The sequence below is a fragment of the Pleurodeles waltl genome, chromosome 3_1 (genome assembly GCF_031143425.1).
Source record: "Pleurodeles waltl isolate 20211129_DDA chromosome 3_1, aPleWal1.hap1.20221129, whole genome shotgun sequence".
NCBI lineage: Eukaryota > Metazoa > Chordata > Amphibia > Caudata > Salamandridae > Pleurodeles > Pleurodeles waltl.
Genome location: NC_090440.1, coordinates 1,358,655,566 through 1,358,671,746, shown reverse-complemented (window position 1 = coordinate 1,358,671,746; position 16,181 = coordinate 1,358,655,566).

Sequence of the window (16,181 nt, the reverse complement as noted above, 5' to 3'; positions counted from 1 at the left end):
TTTTCCTCACATTTCGGTGACAGAACGTTCTGGAATATTAGCGGAGCCACAAATTTCCTTCCACCCAGCGTTCCCCCAGGTCTCCCGATAAAAATGATACCACTTGTGTGGGTAGGCCTAGCGCCCGCGACAGGAAATGCCCCAAAACACAACGTGGACACATCCCATTATTTGACAGAAAACAGAGGTGTTTTTTGCAAAGTGCCTACCTGTAGATTTTGGCCTCTAGCTCAGCCCGCACCTAGGGAAACCTACAAAGACTGTGCATTTTATAAACCTGGAGACCTAGAGCAATCCAAGATGGGATGACTTTTAGGGCTCTGACCAGGTTCAGTTACCCAGAATCCTTTGCAAACATCAAAATTTGGTAAAAAAACACATTTTGCTCACATTTCGGTGACAGAAAGTTCTGGAATCTGAGAGGAGCCACAAATTTCCTTCTACCCAGCGTTCCCCCAAGTCTCCCGATAAAAATGATACCTCACTTGTGTGGGTAGGCTTAGCGCCCGCAACAGGAAATGCCCCAAAACACAACGTGGACACATCCCATTTTTTGACAGAAAACAGAGGTGTTTTTTGCAAAGTACCTACCTGTAGATTTTGGCCTCTAGCTCAGCCGGCACCTAGGGAAACCTACCAAACCTGTGCATTTTTTAAATCTAGAGACCTAGGGGAATCCAAGATGGGGTGACTTTTGGGGCTCTGACCAGGTTCTATTACCCAGAATCCTTTGCAAACCTCAAAAGTTGGCTAAAAAACACATTTGGCTTACATTTCGATGATAGAGAGTTGTGGAATCTGAGAGGAGCCAAAAATTTCCTTCCACCAAGCTTTCCCCCAAGTCTCCCAATAAAAACGATTTCTCACTTGTGTGGGTAGGCCTAGCGCCCGCAACAGGAAATGCCCCAAAACGTGGACACATCCCATTTTTTCACAGAAAACATAGGTGTTTTTTGCAAAGTGCCTACCTGTAGATTTTGGCTTCTAGCTGAGCCGGCACCTAGGGAAACCTACCAAACCTGTGCATTTTTGAAAACTAGAGACCTAGGGGAATCCAAGATGGGGTGACTTGTGGGGCTCTGAGCAGGTTCTGTTACCCAGAATCCTTTGCAAACCTCAAAATTAGGCTAAAAAAAAGACATTTTCCTCACATTTCGGTGACAGAAAGTTCTGGAATCATAGAGGAGCCACAAATTTCCTTCCACCCAGCGTTCCCCCACGTCTCCCGATAAAAATGATACCTCACTTGTGTGGGTAGGCCTAGTGCCCACGACAGGAAATGCCCCAAAACACAACGTGGACTCATCCCATTGTTTGACAGAAAACAGAGGTGTTTTTTGCAAAGTGCCTACCTGTAGATTTTGGCCTCTAGCTCAGCCGGCACCTAGTGAAACCTACCAAGACTGTGCATTTTATAAATCTAGAGACCAAGAGGAATCCAAGATGGGATGACTTTTGGGGCTCTGACCAGGTTCTGTTACCCAGAATCCTTTGCAAACATCAAAATTTGGTAAAAAAACACGTTTTGCTCACATTTCGGTGACAGAAAGTTCTGGAATCTGAGAGGAGCCACAAATTTCCTTCCACGCAGCGTTCCCCCAAGTCTCCCGATAAAAATGATACCTCACTTGTGTGGGTAGGCTTAGCGCCCGCGACAGGAAATGCCCCAAACACAACGTGGACCCATCCCATCTTTTGACAGAAAACAAAGGTGTTTTTTGCAAAGTGCCTACCTGTAGATTTTGGCCTCTAGCTCAGCCGGCACCTAGGGAAACCTACCATACCTGTGCATTTTTTAAATCTAGAGACCTAGGGGAATCCAAGATGGGGTGACTTTTGGGGCTCTGAGCAGGTTCTGTTACCCAGAATCCTTTGCAAACCTCAAAATTTGGCTAAAAAAACACATGTTCCTCACATTTCTGTGGCAGAAAGTTCTGGAATCTGAGAGGAGCCACAAATTTCCTTCCACCCAGCGTTCCCCCACGTCTCCCGATAAAAATGATACCTCACTTGTGTGGGTAGGCCTAGTGCCCACGACAGGAAATGCCCCAAAACACAACGTGGACTCATCCCATTTTTTGACAGAAAACAGAGGTGTTTTTTGCAAAGTGCCTACCTGTAGATTTTGGCCTCTAGCTCAGCCGGCACCTAGTGAAACCTACCAAGACTGTGCATTTTATAAATCTAGAGACCAAGAGGAATCCAAGATGGGATGACTTTTGGGGCTCTGACCAGGTTCTGTTACCCAGAATCCTTTGCAAACATCAAAATTTGGTAAAAAAACACGTTTTGCTCACATTTCGATGACAGAAAGTTCTGGAATCTGAGTGGAGACACAAATTTCCTTGCATCCAGCGTTCCCCCAAGTCTCCCGATAAAAATTATACCTCACTTGTGTGGGTAGGCCTAGCGCCCGGGACAGAAAATGCCCCTAAACACAACGTGGACAAATCCCATTTTTTGACAGAAAACAGAGGTGTTTTTTGCAAAGTGCCTACCTGTAGATTTTGGCCTCTAGCTCAGCCGGCACCTAGTGAAACCTACCAAGACTGTGCATTTTATAAATCTAGAGACCAAGAGGAATCCAAGATGGGATGACTTTTGGGGCTCCGACCAGGTTCTGTTACCCAGAATCCTTTGCAAACATCAAAATTTGGTAAAAAAACACGTTTTGCTCACATTTCGATGACAGAAAGTTCTGGAATCTGAGTGGAGACACAAATTTCCTTGCATCCAGCGTTCCCCCAAGTCTCCCGATAAAAATTATACCTCACTTGTGTGGGTAGGCCTAGCGCCCGGGACAGAAAATGCCCCTAAACACAACGTGGACAAATCCCATTTTTTGACAGAAAACAGAGGTGTTTTTTGCAAAGTGCCTACCTGTAGATTTTGGCCTCTAGCTCAGCCGGCACCTAGGGAAACCTACCATACCTGTGCATTTTTTAAATCTAGAGACCTAGGGGAATCCAAGATGGGGTGACTTTTGGGGCTCTGAGCAGGTTCTGTTACCCAGAATCCTTTGCAAACCTCAAAATTTGGCTAAAAAAACACATTTTCCTCACATTTCGGTGACAGAAAGTTCTGGAATCTTAGAGGAGCCACAAATTTCCTTCCACCCAGCGTTCCCCCAAGTCTCCCAATAAAAATTATACCTCACTTGTGTGGGTAGGCCTAGCACCCATGACAGGAAATGCCCCCAAACACAACGTGGACACATCCCATTTTTTGACAGAAAACAGAGGTGTTTTTTGCAAAGTGCCTACCTGTAGATTTTGGCCTCTAGCTCAGCCGGCACCTAGGGAAACCTACCAAGACTGTGCATTTTATGAATCTAGAGACCTAGAGGAATCCAAGATGGGGTGACTTTTGGGGCTCTGACCAGGTTCTGTTATCCAGAATCCTTTGCAAACATCAAAATTTGGTAAAACAAACACGTTTTGCTCACATTTCGGTGACAGAAAGTTCTGGAATCTGAGAGGAGCCACAAATCTCCTTCTACCCAGCGTTCCCCCAAGTCTCCCGATAAAAATTATACCTCACTTGTGTGGGTAGGCTTAGCGCCAACGACAGGAAATGCCCCAAAACACAACGTGGACACATCCCATTTTTTGACAGAAAACAGAGGTGTTTTTTGCAAAGTACCTACCTGTAGATTTTGGCCTCTAGCTCAGCCGGCACCTAGGGAAACCTACCAAACCTGTGCATTTTTTAAATCTAGAGACGTAGGGGAATCCAAGATGGTGTGACTTTTGGGGCTCTGACTAGGTTCTGTTACCCAGAATCTTTTGCAAACCTCAAAATTTGGCTAAAAAACATGTTTTGCTCACATTTCGGTGACAGAAAGTTCTGGAATCTTAGAGGAGCCACAAATTTCCTTCCACCCAGCGTTTCCCCAAGTCTCCTGATAAAAATGATACCTCACTTGTGTGGGTAGGCCTAGCGCCCGCAACAGGAACTGCCCCAAAACACAACGTGGACACATCCCATTTTTTGACAGAAAACAGAGGTGTTTTTTGCAAAGTGCCTACCTGTAGATTTTGGCCTCTAGCTCAGCCAGCACCTATGGAAACCTACCAAACCTGTGCATTTTTTAAATCTAGAGACCTAGGGGAATCCAAGATGGGGTGACTTTTGGGGTTCTGACCAGGTTCTGTTACCCAGAATCCTTTGCAAACATCAAAATTCGGCTAAAAAATAAGTTTTGCTCACATTTCGGTGATAGAGAGTTGTGGAATCTGAGAGGAGCCACAAATTTCCTTCCACCAAGCGTTCCCCCAAGTCTCCCGATAAAAATGATTTCTCACTTGTGTGGGTAGGCCTAGCGCCCGTGACAGGAAATGCCCCAAAACACAACGTGGACACATCTCATTTTTTGACAGAAAACAGAGGTGTTTTTTGCAAAGTGCCTACCTGTAGATTTTGGCCTCTAGCTCAGCCGGCACCTAGGGAAACCTACCAAGACTGTGCATTTTATAAATCTAGAGACCTAGAGGAATCCAAGATGGGGTGACTTTTGGGGCTCTGACCAGGTTCTGTTATCCAGAATCCTTTGCAAACATCAAAATTTGGTAAAACAAACACGATTAGCTCACATTTCGGTGACAGAAAGTTCTGGAATCTGAGTGGAGCCACAAATCTCCTTCTACCCAGCGTTCCCCCAAGTCTCCCGATAAAAATTATACCTCACTTGAGTGGGTAGGCTTAGCGCCAACGACAGGAAATGCCCCAAAACACAACGTGGACACATCCCATTTTTTGACAGAAAACAGAGGTGTTTTTTGCAAAGTGCCTACCTGTAGATTTTGGCCTCTAGCTCAGCCAGCACCTATGGAAACCTACCAAACCTGTGCATTTTTTAAATCTAGAGACCTAGGGGAATCCAAGATGGGGTGACTTTTGGGGTTCTGACCAGGTTCTGTTACCCAGAATCCTTTGCAAACATAAAAATTTTGCTAAAAAATACGTTTTGCTCACATTTCGGTGATAGAGAGTTGTGGAATCTGAGAGGAGCCACAAATTTCCTTCCACCAAGCGTTCCCCCAAGTCTCCCGATAAAAATGATTTCTCACTTGTGTGGGTAGGCCTAGCGCCCGCGACAGGAAATGCCCCAAAACACAACGTGGACACATCTCATTTTTTGACAGAAAACAGAGGTGTTTTTTGCAAAGTGCCTACCTGTAGATTTTGGCCTCTAGCTCAGCCGGCACCTAGGGAAACCTACCAAGACTGTGCATTTTATAAATCTAGAGACCTAGAGGAATCCAAGATGGGATGACTTTTGGGGCTCTGACCAGGTTCTGTTACCCAGAATCCTTTGTAAACATCAAAATTTGGTAAAAAAAACAAGTTTTGCTCACATTTCGGTGACAGAAAGTTCTGAAATCTGACAGGAGCCACAAATTTCCTTCTACCCAGCGTTCCCCCAAGTCTCCCGATAAAAATGATACCTCACTTGTGTGGGTAGGCTTAGCGCCAACGACAGGAAATGCCCCAAAACACAACGTGGACACATCCCATTTTTTGACAGAAAACAGAGGTGTTTTTTGCAAAGTACCTACCTGTAGATTTTGGCCTCTAGCTCAGCCGGCACCTAGGGAAACCTACCAAACCTGTGCATTTATGAAATCTAGAGACGTAGGGGAATCCAAGATGGTGTGACTTTTGGGGCTCTGACCAGGTTCTGTTACACAGAATCCTTTGCAAACCTCAAAATTTGGCTAAAAAACACATTTTGCTCACATTTCGGTGACAGAAAGTTCTGGAATCTTAGAGGAGCCACAAATTTCCTTCCACCCAGAGTTTCCCCAAGTTTCCCGATAAAAATGATACCTCACTTGTGTGGGTAGGCCTAGCACCCGCGACAGGAAATGCCCCAAAACACAACGTGGACACATCCCATTTTTTGACAGAAAAAATAGGTGTTTTTTGCAAAGTGCCTACCTGTAGATTTTGGCCTCTAGCTCAGCCGGCACCTAGGGAAACCTACCAAACCTGTGCATTTTTTAAAACTAGAGACCTAGGGGAATCCAGGATGGGGTGACTTGTGGGGCTCTAACCCGATTCTGTTACCCAGAATCCTTTGCAAACCTCAAAATTTGGCTAAAAAAACAACTTTTCCTCACATTTCGGTGACAGAGAGTTCTGGAATCTGAGAGGAGCCACAAACTTCCTTCCACCCAGCGTTCCCCCAAGTCTCCCCATAAAAATGATACCTCACTTGTGTGGGTAGTCCTAGCGCCCACGATAGGAAATGCCCCAAAACACAACGTGGACACATCCCATTTTTTGACAGAAAACAGAGGTGTTTTTTGCAAAGTGCCTACCTGTAGATTTTGGCCTCTAGCTCAGCCGGCACCTAGGCAAACCTACCAAACCTGTGCATTTTTGAAAACTAGAGACCTAGGGGAATCCAAGATGGGGTGACTTTTGGGGCTCTGACCAGGTTCTGTTACCCAGAATCCTTTGCAAACCTCAAAATGTGGCTAAAAAAACAAGTTTTCATCACATTTCGGTGACAGAGAGTTCTGGAATCTGAGAGGAGCCACAAATTTCCTTCCACCCAGTGTTCCCCCAAGTCTCCTGATAAAAATGATACCTCACTTGTGTGGGTAGGCCTAGCGCCCGCGACAGGAAATGCCCCAAAACACAACGTGGACACATCCCATTTGTGAACAGAAAACAGAGGTGTTTTTTGCAAAGTGCCTACCTGTAGATTTTGGCCTCTAGCTCAGCCGGCACCTAGGGAAACTTATCAAACCTGTGCATTTTCGAAAACTAGAGACCTAGGGGAATCCAAGATGGGGTGACTTGTGGGGCTCTGACCAGATTCTGTTACCCAGAATCCTTTGCAAACCTCAAAATTTGGCTAAAAAAACACGTTTTCCTCATATTTTGGTGACAGAAAGTTCTGGAATCGGAGAGGAGCCACAAATTTCCTTCCACCCAGCATTCCCCCAAGTGTCCCGATAAAAATGATACCTCACTTGTGTGGGTAGGCATAGCGCCCGCGACAGGAAATGCCCCAAAACACAACGTGGACACATCCCATTTTTTGACAGAAAACAGAGGTGTTTTTTGCAAAGTGCCTACCTGTAGATTTTGGCCTCTAGCTCAGCCGGCACCTAGGCAAACCTACCAAACCTGTGCATTTTTTAAATCTAGAGACCTAGGGGAATCCAAGATGGGGTGACTTGTGGGGCTCTGACCAGGTTCTGTTACCCAGAATCCTTTGCAAACCTAAAAATTTGGCTAAAAAACACGTTTTCCTCACATTTCGGTGACAGAAAGTTCTGGAATCTGAGAGGAGTCGCAAACTTCCTTCCACCCAGGGTTCCCCCAAGTCTCCCGATAAAAATGATACCTCACTTGTGTGGGTAGGCCTGGTGCCCGTGACAGGAATGGATCACACAAGGGTCAATGGTAGTCCTTGCATGAAGGCTACTGTTAACCCTGGAGTGATCCATTCCTGAAGCAGGCACTTGGCGCAGGCACACAAGCGGGGTTGTGTTTTTATCAGGACAAGTGGGGAAACACTGGGTGGTATGAATTTTGAGGATCCCTGCACATTCCTGTAGTTTCTGTGATAAAAAAGAAAGGAAAAATAGTGGTTTTAATCAACGTTTCACTTTTGCAGGGTATTCTGGGTAAGAAAACTTTGTTAAATCCAAACACGCCACGTTTACGTGGGCTGTCTTGGGTGTCTAGTTTTCAGAAATGTCTGCGTTTAGTAGGTTTCCATATATGGCTGCCGAGCCCAGGACCAAATACTTAGGTGACTGTCTTAAAAAACGAGGCTGTTTTGTGGTAGGTAATTTTAATGTCTCCACAATCCGTTTTGGGTACTTCCCTGTTGTGGTCACTTGCCCACTCACTAAAGTGCGGCAGTTTTTTCGCTGGAGACATAGTGGAACTTGGGGCTCTCTGCAGATCCCTGGACTTCTGCTCATTGGAATGCAAGGCAAATGTGTTTTTTAAGCACATTTTGTGATTTCAAGGGGATTCTGGGTGAAGGAAAACTGGTGAGAGCCACACAAGTCCTGCACCCTTGGACTCCCCTGGTACTAGTTTGTTAAAGTTAACCCACCACTCACACTGGTTGGTTTTGGCACCTCCAGAAATTATGGTTTCAAAGCATGAATACTTATCAAAGTATCTGAATATTGAAACGAAGCCTTCTTAAGGTGGGCCATAAAGCCGCGTCCAGACACCAACCTCTTTATGGTCCATTCACACGCCATTCACGCACAACAACCAACCCTTTCATATCGCCAGCCACGGGCCCAATCCAACCAATCACTGCACTCACATTAACTTATCGCTGCCAGACAAGGGCCCATCACATTCACACGCCACAGAACGGAATAAGTTTGACTACATTTTACCACCTGTCAAGTAACTGCCTTCTTCTTCCTTAACATTACCAAATGCATGCGTAACGAACCTTTACTAATGACTCCTGTGACAGTCACCTGAGGCTCAGGAAGACATGTTTTTCATGCGCCTTTAACACACTCTCTGTGCTAAATCCAACTCCTTCCAGTTTGTGGATGCAAGTTGGGGGTGTCCGAGTATGGCGTACAAAACGATTCCTCGAACTGAGTGAGCATATCTACCTTTGAAACTAAGGGAGACATGCTGGGGATTTCTCATGATGTTCCCTAAAGAGAAGGTCATAGGCTATGAAAAAGGGTAGTGTTTGGTACATAGGGGAGTCCATGAGAACGTAGCATATGTCCCAGCCAACATTATGTGCAGTGATGTGACTGTAATGCACTTATACATCAAACTGAACATCTACTAAGTTCTGATGGAGGATGAACATGAAAAGCAGGTCAAACACTGACCTATACAAGTGATTCTCCTTCAGTGCTGGGATGGCACCAATGGGTTTGAATCCATAGGTGTAGATGATGTATATCTGTACTACCTTTACTATCTGCCTTCTACCTGTGCAATAACCCTGTGAAGGCACACCTACCATAAGCTTTCCTTACCCATTCATGTCTCTGTTCTCATCAGAGTCCTGGCTAATCCTGTATAATTGCCATGTGAACCTATACTAGTTTGTGGATGCAAGTTGGGGGTTTCCAAGTATGCCGTACAAAGTGATTCCTCGACCTGAAAGAGCATATCTACAGTACAGTTGAAAGTAAGGTAGACATGCTGGTGAAGAAAGGGTACTCCGTGACAATGTGGCATATGTTCTGTCTACTAGTATATGCAGTAGGGCGAATATAATGCATGTTAATTGAACAGAACACCGACCACGTTCTGACGGTGGATTTAGCTCTCAAGCAGTCCTAAAGGAAGTCCATGATGAAGTACAATTCTGTGGCTCCTTGTCTAACGAAGCAGTGGCCCATGGAAGTTCGGTATCCATGCACTGCCACTGAAAGGATTACCCAACGGCAGCTCAACCTCAGTCGATTTCCCAGAACTTTGCTTTAGTATGATACAACGTAAAGCAAGTAGGGATACAGAGGCCTGGTTGTGATGGACACTGGGGACAGTAATACCAACTCTCCTGCCACTTTCCATGCTTCGAGCACACTTTACAGCGACGACATGGATGATCCTTTTTGGGTGTTTTAGGAATGCGATCAGCAAAGTGTCGCTCCTGCAGCCTTGCCACATCCTCCAGAACATATAAGGTGGAGGCTGCTGCTGCTTCTGTAACAGCAGTGAGGCTTTCAATTACAGACAACTGGAAGTCAAGGAAAGTCATGAGTCTTCCTGTGGTTGTCTGACGGTAAACAACATACGCATTGTATGTTGCCATCTGAATCAGGTGGGTAAACAGTTTCTTGTACCAAGTGCGAGTTTTACGACACGCATTGTATGGTTGAAGAACCTGGTCGTTCTTGTCCACTCCGCCCATGTACTTATTGTAATGAAGTATACAGATGGGCTTGTGGACTTCGGCCATCTGACCCCAAACCGTGATGAGAGAAGTGGCCTCATCATGAATTGTAGTGAGCACGTATACATCACGCCTATTTAAGAACTTGACTGCGAGCAGTTCGTTAGAACGCAATGCAGTACTCTGGGATTTCTGCAGCTTCTTGCAAACAAGCTCCTGCAGGAATCCTTTGCGGTTACAACGAACTGTACCGCAGGCCACAGTGCCAGCTTTGAGAGCTCACCGAACAGCTCTACTCCTGTATAGAAATTGTCCACATAAAGGTTATAACCTTTGTGAAGAAGTGGCTGGACAAGTTCCCATACAATCTTACCTGTGACCCCTAACGCGGGAGGGCAACCTACAGGGTTTAGGGTAGAGTCCTTCCCTGTATACACTCTCAAGCTGTACACATAGCCAGAAGGGCTCTCACACAGCATGTACAGCTCTCTGCCATAGCGAGCTCTTTTGCTCGCAATGTACAGTCTGAAAAGCAGCTGTCCTTTGTACAGGATCAAGGACTCATCGACTGCTATATTCTTTCCAGGAGTATAGATCTCTGGAAACCTGGCAGACAAATGTTCCACGACAGGCCGAATTTTGAACAACCTGTCATGGTCTGGATGGTCCCGGGCCAATGCAGCAGAATTGTCATTGAAATGCAGCATGCGCTGCAGTAGCAAAAAACGATCTCTGCTCATGTATGGTGTGAAGATGGGGGTTACCCAAACCGTGCAAGTCGTCCAGTAGGACTGCAAGGTAGGTTTCTGCACTAACCCCATTTTGAGCGTAAGGCCCAAAAATATCTTCAACTCCGCCAGCGAAGTGGGAGTCCACTGGAGTGCCCTAGAACGGGGCCCTAAGGTGCCTCCACTCTCCCTCAGAAATTGGTCTGCACGCAAATTTGTTTGCTGCACAATTTCCTGAAGGAAGTCAACATCAAAAAATAGATGGACGTTGTCGACTGGCAAAAAATTAGCTGTATCGACTTTACATCCAGCTTCACCAGTAAAAGGTGGAATTTGAGGCTGAACTAAACAGGGGGGCTGCCAAGAGAGCACTCTCTCTGTGCTTGTGGCAACATGCACCTGCTCTCTGGGTTCGACTAACCCGATGTTGTCCCGCTGCACAGACTGTGCTTGCGAAGGGACAGCACGGCTGTCGTCATCATCTCCTTCAGAATCACTGGAAGAGGTGTCGTCAGATGGGACTCCGCCGACTGAAAAATCACTCCCAGATTCTACCCCATTGTCCTCTTCCTCAGATGCTGTCTCAGTCTCTGCTGTCTCCGTCTCTGATCCTACATTAGAGCTGTCCTCTATAACCCGAGTTAGGGCTTGAGCAGCAGTCATCCAACGAGACGCCATCTCTGCTACTGGCTAAACTGTCCCTCTAGAGTATTAGCCTACGTAGAAGGCAGATAGAGTCACAAAATTGCTCCTGGGTATGTTTGATGTTTTAATGTTGTCACCTTACCTTCGCTTCTTCTCCAATTTGGCAGATTCTCTGAAGACACTGAAAAAAAACAAAAAAGATAGTATTACTTCACCTTACCACATACCCATCATCACATCCTTTAGCGCTGGTGGCACCCAGTGCGACAGTCAGCTAAATACATATAAATGTATATCCTTTGCAGGAGGACAATAAACCATCTGCGCATTTTATGTCATCAAAACTGCCACTAGACAAAAGACAGATAAATATATATATATATCACTTTTTTTTATATGTGTGGTGGTTTCCCTAGGGGCCAATTGTGGCTCCCGGAAAACAACATATGAAAAAAAAACGTATATATATATATATATATATATATAAAACACCACCCAAGACTGCCGGAATCCCAAGGCTCAATTGCGGGGCGGTCCGAGTGTGGTTCCAGCAACCACATATATAAGTCCACACTTCCTCCAAATATTTGGAGAATACTCAGACACCAATGCGTGATCCAAATGTCTTTACTAAGCGAATGCCTTCACACAACGCGAAGGTAGTGCGGGCGTCGGCCAGTGGCCGACGCCCAAACTTATGGGGTTACCAACTACCTGTTGGGTGGTCAGGTGTGTGTTATGTATCTTTTCTATTACCCCCTGTGTTTTTGGCACCTGCATCATATCACCAAGATTTTAAATTGTTCACTGACATCATTAAAAATAGATATAAAAGGACAGTAAGTACAAATGAGGTAGACCAAACGGACACTAGCCTGCAACAATATGTTGATTTTAATTTAGGGTTATTCTCCTTTGTGGGTGCTGCGTTAAACAGTAGGAAAGTAAGACGATTGACTAGGGTTGTGGAAGCTGTTACCAATCAGGCAGCTCTGGCAGTTGCAAATATTACTGAGAAGCTCCAAATTGCGAGGATTGTAGCGCTCCAAAATCGTATGGTACTAGATGTGATATTAGCTGATCGAGGTGGTGCATGTCGCATCATCGGTAGTAGTTGCTGCGTTTTTATTCCAGATCTCTCACCTTCAGTATGTGAAGCAATATCTAAATTGCATACAATTGCTGCAGAATTTCACACAGAGACTGGTACTTGGACTTTTTCTGGATGGTTTTGGGCTCTTGTTTCCACCTGGGGCTGGAAACTACTGACTATCCTGTGTGTAATGATTGCAGTATTTTTCACATGCTGTATCAGTATTCAGCGTGGTCCAATGTTCTGCTCCATGTGTATTACTGCTTGTATGCCTACCAAAAGAAATATTACAGAAATGAAAGCACAACACATGTTAGATAAGGAAATAGCTGAAATATTGAGCATAAATATACAAGATGAATATTTAGATTATCCCAGAAAGACGAATGTCTTCAGCTAATGCTGAAAGGGGCTTCTGTTGTAATTTAGTAGCGATTAGATTAAGCATTAGCAGAAGACATCTTGTATTTAGCAACTATTGTGAGCATTTCGCGGAATCCATTTGTATTCATGGCAGCCATTATCTCTGCCACATGCTGCCATGTGCTAGTCATGTGCTCTGTCCTACCTTCCTGTTAACTACTCTTGAAAATCTGTCTAGTGACAAGTTATATTTAGCATCTCCCACTTTCGCACATGCGCAGTAAGATCTGCAGCTGCAGTAATTAGTAACAGACAGTAATGTGTCTACTAGTCCTTGAAAACTGTTAGCCCCTCCTATCTGTTGACTGTGCATTTCCATATGACCTTATCTGTATATAAGTCTTGCTTCTATAATTGTATCACCTTCTTTTTTAGCCCCTGCGTGGGTATAAAAGGACCATGCTCTCTTAGTTCAGTGTGCTACTTCAAACATTGCCGAAGGGTGCTGTTTGAACTGTAGGATCACCTCTTGAGGTTTAATAAACTTTGTCTCTTATTTCAGTTTCCGTGCCAGCTTCTTCCTATATGGTCTGAGGACTTTGTGCAGAGAAGGGCGAACCCCTTGCACTAGTAGGCCTTGCTGAGGCTTACTTCAAAAGGTATGTAGGGGAAGGGGGATTGGACTGGGATGGGGGAGGTGGAGGGCAGACGGAAGATGGGGGAATGACTGGCTGCCATCATTGTCGAGGCCAGAGCCTGAAAAGATCTTTGTACCATGAATGCCTTCCAGGAATGCATTGGTCTGTTGGAGTTGACCTGCCAATCTCTGGATGACATTCACAGTGGTAGACTGACCCACAGATATACTTCTCAGGAGGTCAATAGCCTCCTCATGGAAGGCAGCAGAGCTAACAGGGGGTTGGGTGGAGGTATCTGCGGCTAAGGAGATGCCCACCCTCTTGGGTCAGCAGGCACAGCCAACTGGGTGGGGAGCAACAGGAAGGGCAGTGATAAAAAAGAGGTTGGCGGACAAGGATTGTGGAGGGGTCCCTGATGGGTCAGCCACCACTAGGGAGTGGCCACTGGAAGAGGAATCCGATGATGATAACTAATGTTCATTCTCCCCCGTGGTTCTCCCCTCACCCTTCGGGCCACTGGGTTCCTGTGTGTCTGTAGTATCTTGTCCCTAGGTTACATAGCCAGATGCTTCCCCTCTCAGATGTGCCATGTCTGCTTCGCTTGCTGGTGCTGATGCTGCAAAAAGAAAGAGAAATAGGGTCACAACATGTACCTAATAATACTTCATCCACAACACTGAGTGACAACAGATACCATCAGGTCAAGTAGGCCTCAGCAAAAACGTACTCTTAAGAGGCACATACACATGCCATGGCATATGCTTGCATGCCATCTGGATTTCCAAAAGTTATCCACAAGAAATTTAGGATGTCAGATGACTACTATAATTGCATGGATGAAGTCTGGCCAACCCAGCAACCATACTACAATTAGGTGACCACTCCATCCCCAATGCTGTGCCACATGCAGCAGACTCCAGTTAACTTTTAGCCAACAAAAGTATCTTATTGTAAAGTACACACCCATTTTTCACACAAAAGTCTGTGCACACATCCATTTGGCACTCTCATGATGTATAAACATTTTGGGATGAAGCCAATGATACCCAGCTGGCTCTGATACAAAAGTGAAATATCCTTGAGTATTTGAAGTGGAAATACCCATGTCATAATGTATACATGTCAACAATGTACAGATCTACAAGTGACACCTATCACAACAGAGTCAAGGAGGTACTATCAGTGTCACACAAATAGGCCTTACCTGTGTTAGTGGAAGGAACACCATTGACGTCAGTTTCTATATGTCAGAGAGTAATGTCTCAAGTATACACATAACAAAGAGTCGGTAAACCCCAGGATAGTCACCACTAAAGTCTGACACTCCTGACAATCACACCATCTGAGGGTGTCAGTAGTCCACATCTGTCTCGAGTGTTCTAAAGACATGTACCTCACAGTTCCAAATAGAAGGACTACAACCTTTGTCCAATCGGAAACAACATCACTACTCACATCTAGTACATCTGTGGATGAATGCATGAACCCAAACACATATGAAGCCAACAGCAAAAGAAGACACTCCATGATGCACGACAACACTTAGAGAAAATTCCTCAATTAATACACGTGTAGTAAACTCTTCCATATGAAGACAAATCAAGGGCATAGATGAACACAGGTTGGTCCCACACTCTGAGGTCACCTGTCATATCCCTAATTATTACAGCGGTTCTATATGCCAAGTGACATGCCGTGACACATGAAGGTATCTGTCAGACAATACACAATGCCAACACACTCCTGTCTGTGACACAACTTGGAATGTACCACCATTGTAAATGTACCATTCCAATAATAGTTTGACTAGCACATGTATATGAGGGGATACTGAAATCATACCAACAACCTGGCCAGGACATGCATTCATTTTCAGTTAATGAATGTTTCCCAAAGGAAAACAAAGACATGCTTACATGTAGGCACAATGAATATTGGCAATAGTTATGGGACATGATTCATGTCAATGGACATTCCCCACTTACAAAGGGAAAGTGGTTTGCTACATCTTCAAACATTTATCCCAGTAAGCCATGTCACATATATGATGGGCACCAACACTGCATAGACTGCAGTGAGGCACCAGTACCCATCATATACTGAGGATAACTTGCTATTGGGCGTCAGATGTCTACATACACATATCCCCAGACACATGGCAGAGGACAGTGATCCATAATACAATTACCAGACAGAGATTTCAAAATGTATGGGACACAACATCACTCTGTGGCTTCCTAAGCCATAGCGACTGCAGCTTCATGCCCTTTACTACACATTTTGGCACACACGGGTACAATCTAGCCTGTTAGGAGGGAAACATTGTGAAGTACAGGGAAAAAAGTGGACATGAGGCACCTACCTGCTCCTCTGGTGCATTGTATATCTGTCCATAAAAGGGTAGGACCACCTCCACCAGCTTCCTCAGCTCCTCCGGGGAGAAGGCATGGGCCCTATCACCTGCTGGACATAGAATGATTGCTCCCAGAGGCGGTACACAGCAACACAGGCCTTGGAGGTCTTGGTGGTAGCAGTGTCAGGAGTCAAGTGAGGGATTATTCTGAACATGGCGGTCATGTCCACCACGTACGCGGCCGTCACCCTCGGCAGACACAGCCATTGGCCCAAGATCACCAATGGCAACAACATTAGTCTACAGTTGTCTCCACCGTGGTAGCAACCGTCTACTGCCATGACGTCATCTGCCGGTGGACGAGGGTGGTTCCTTGTGTCCAGTGGGGTAGGTCAGGCTCCTGCCATTGTAAAAGCATGTTCTGTTGTATGTGGCAAAACAAAACAATGTGTCACAAGTCTGCAAAATGGTCTGAACAACTGATAAGTGCTGGTCTTGTCTT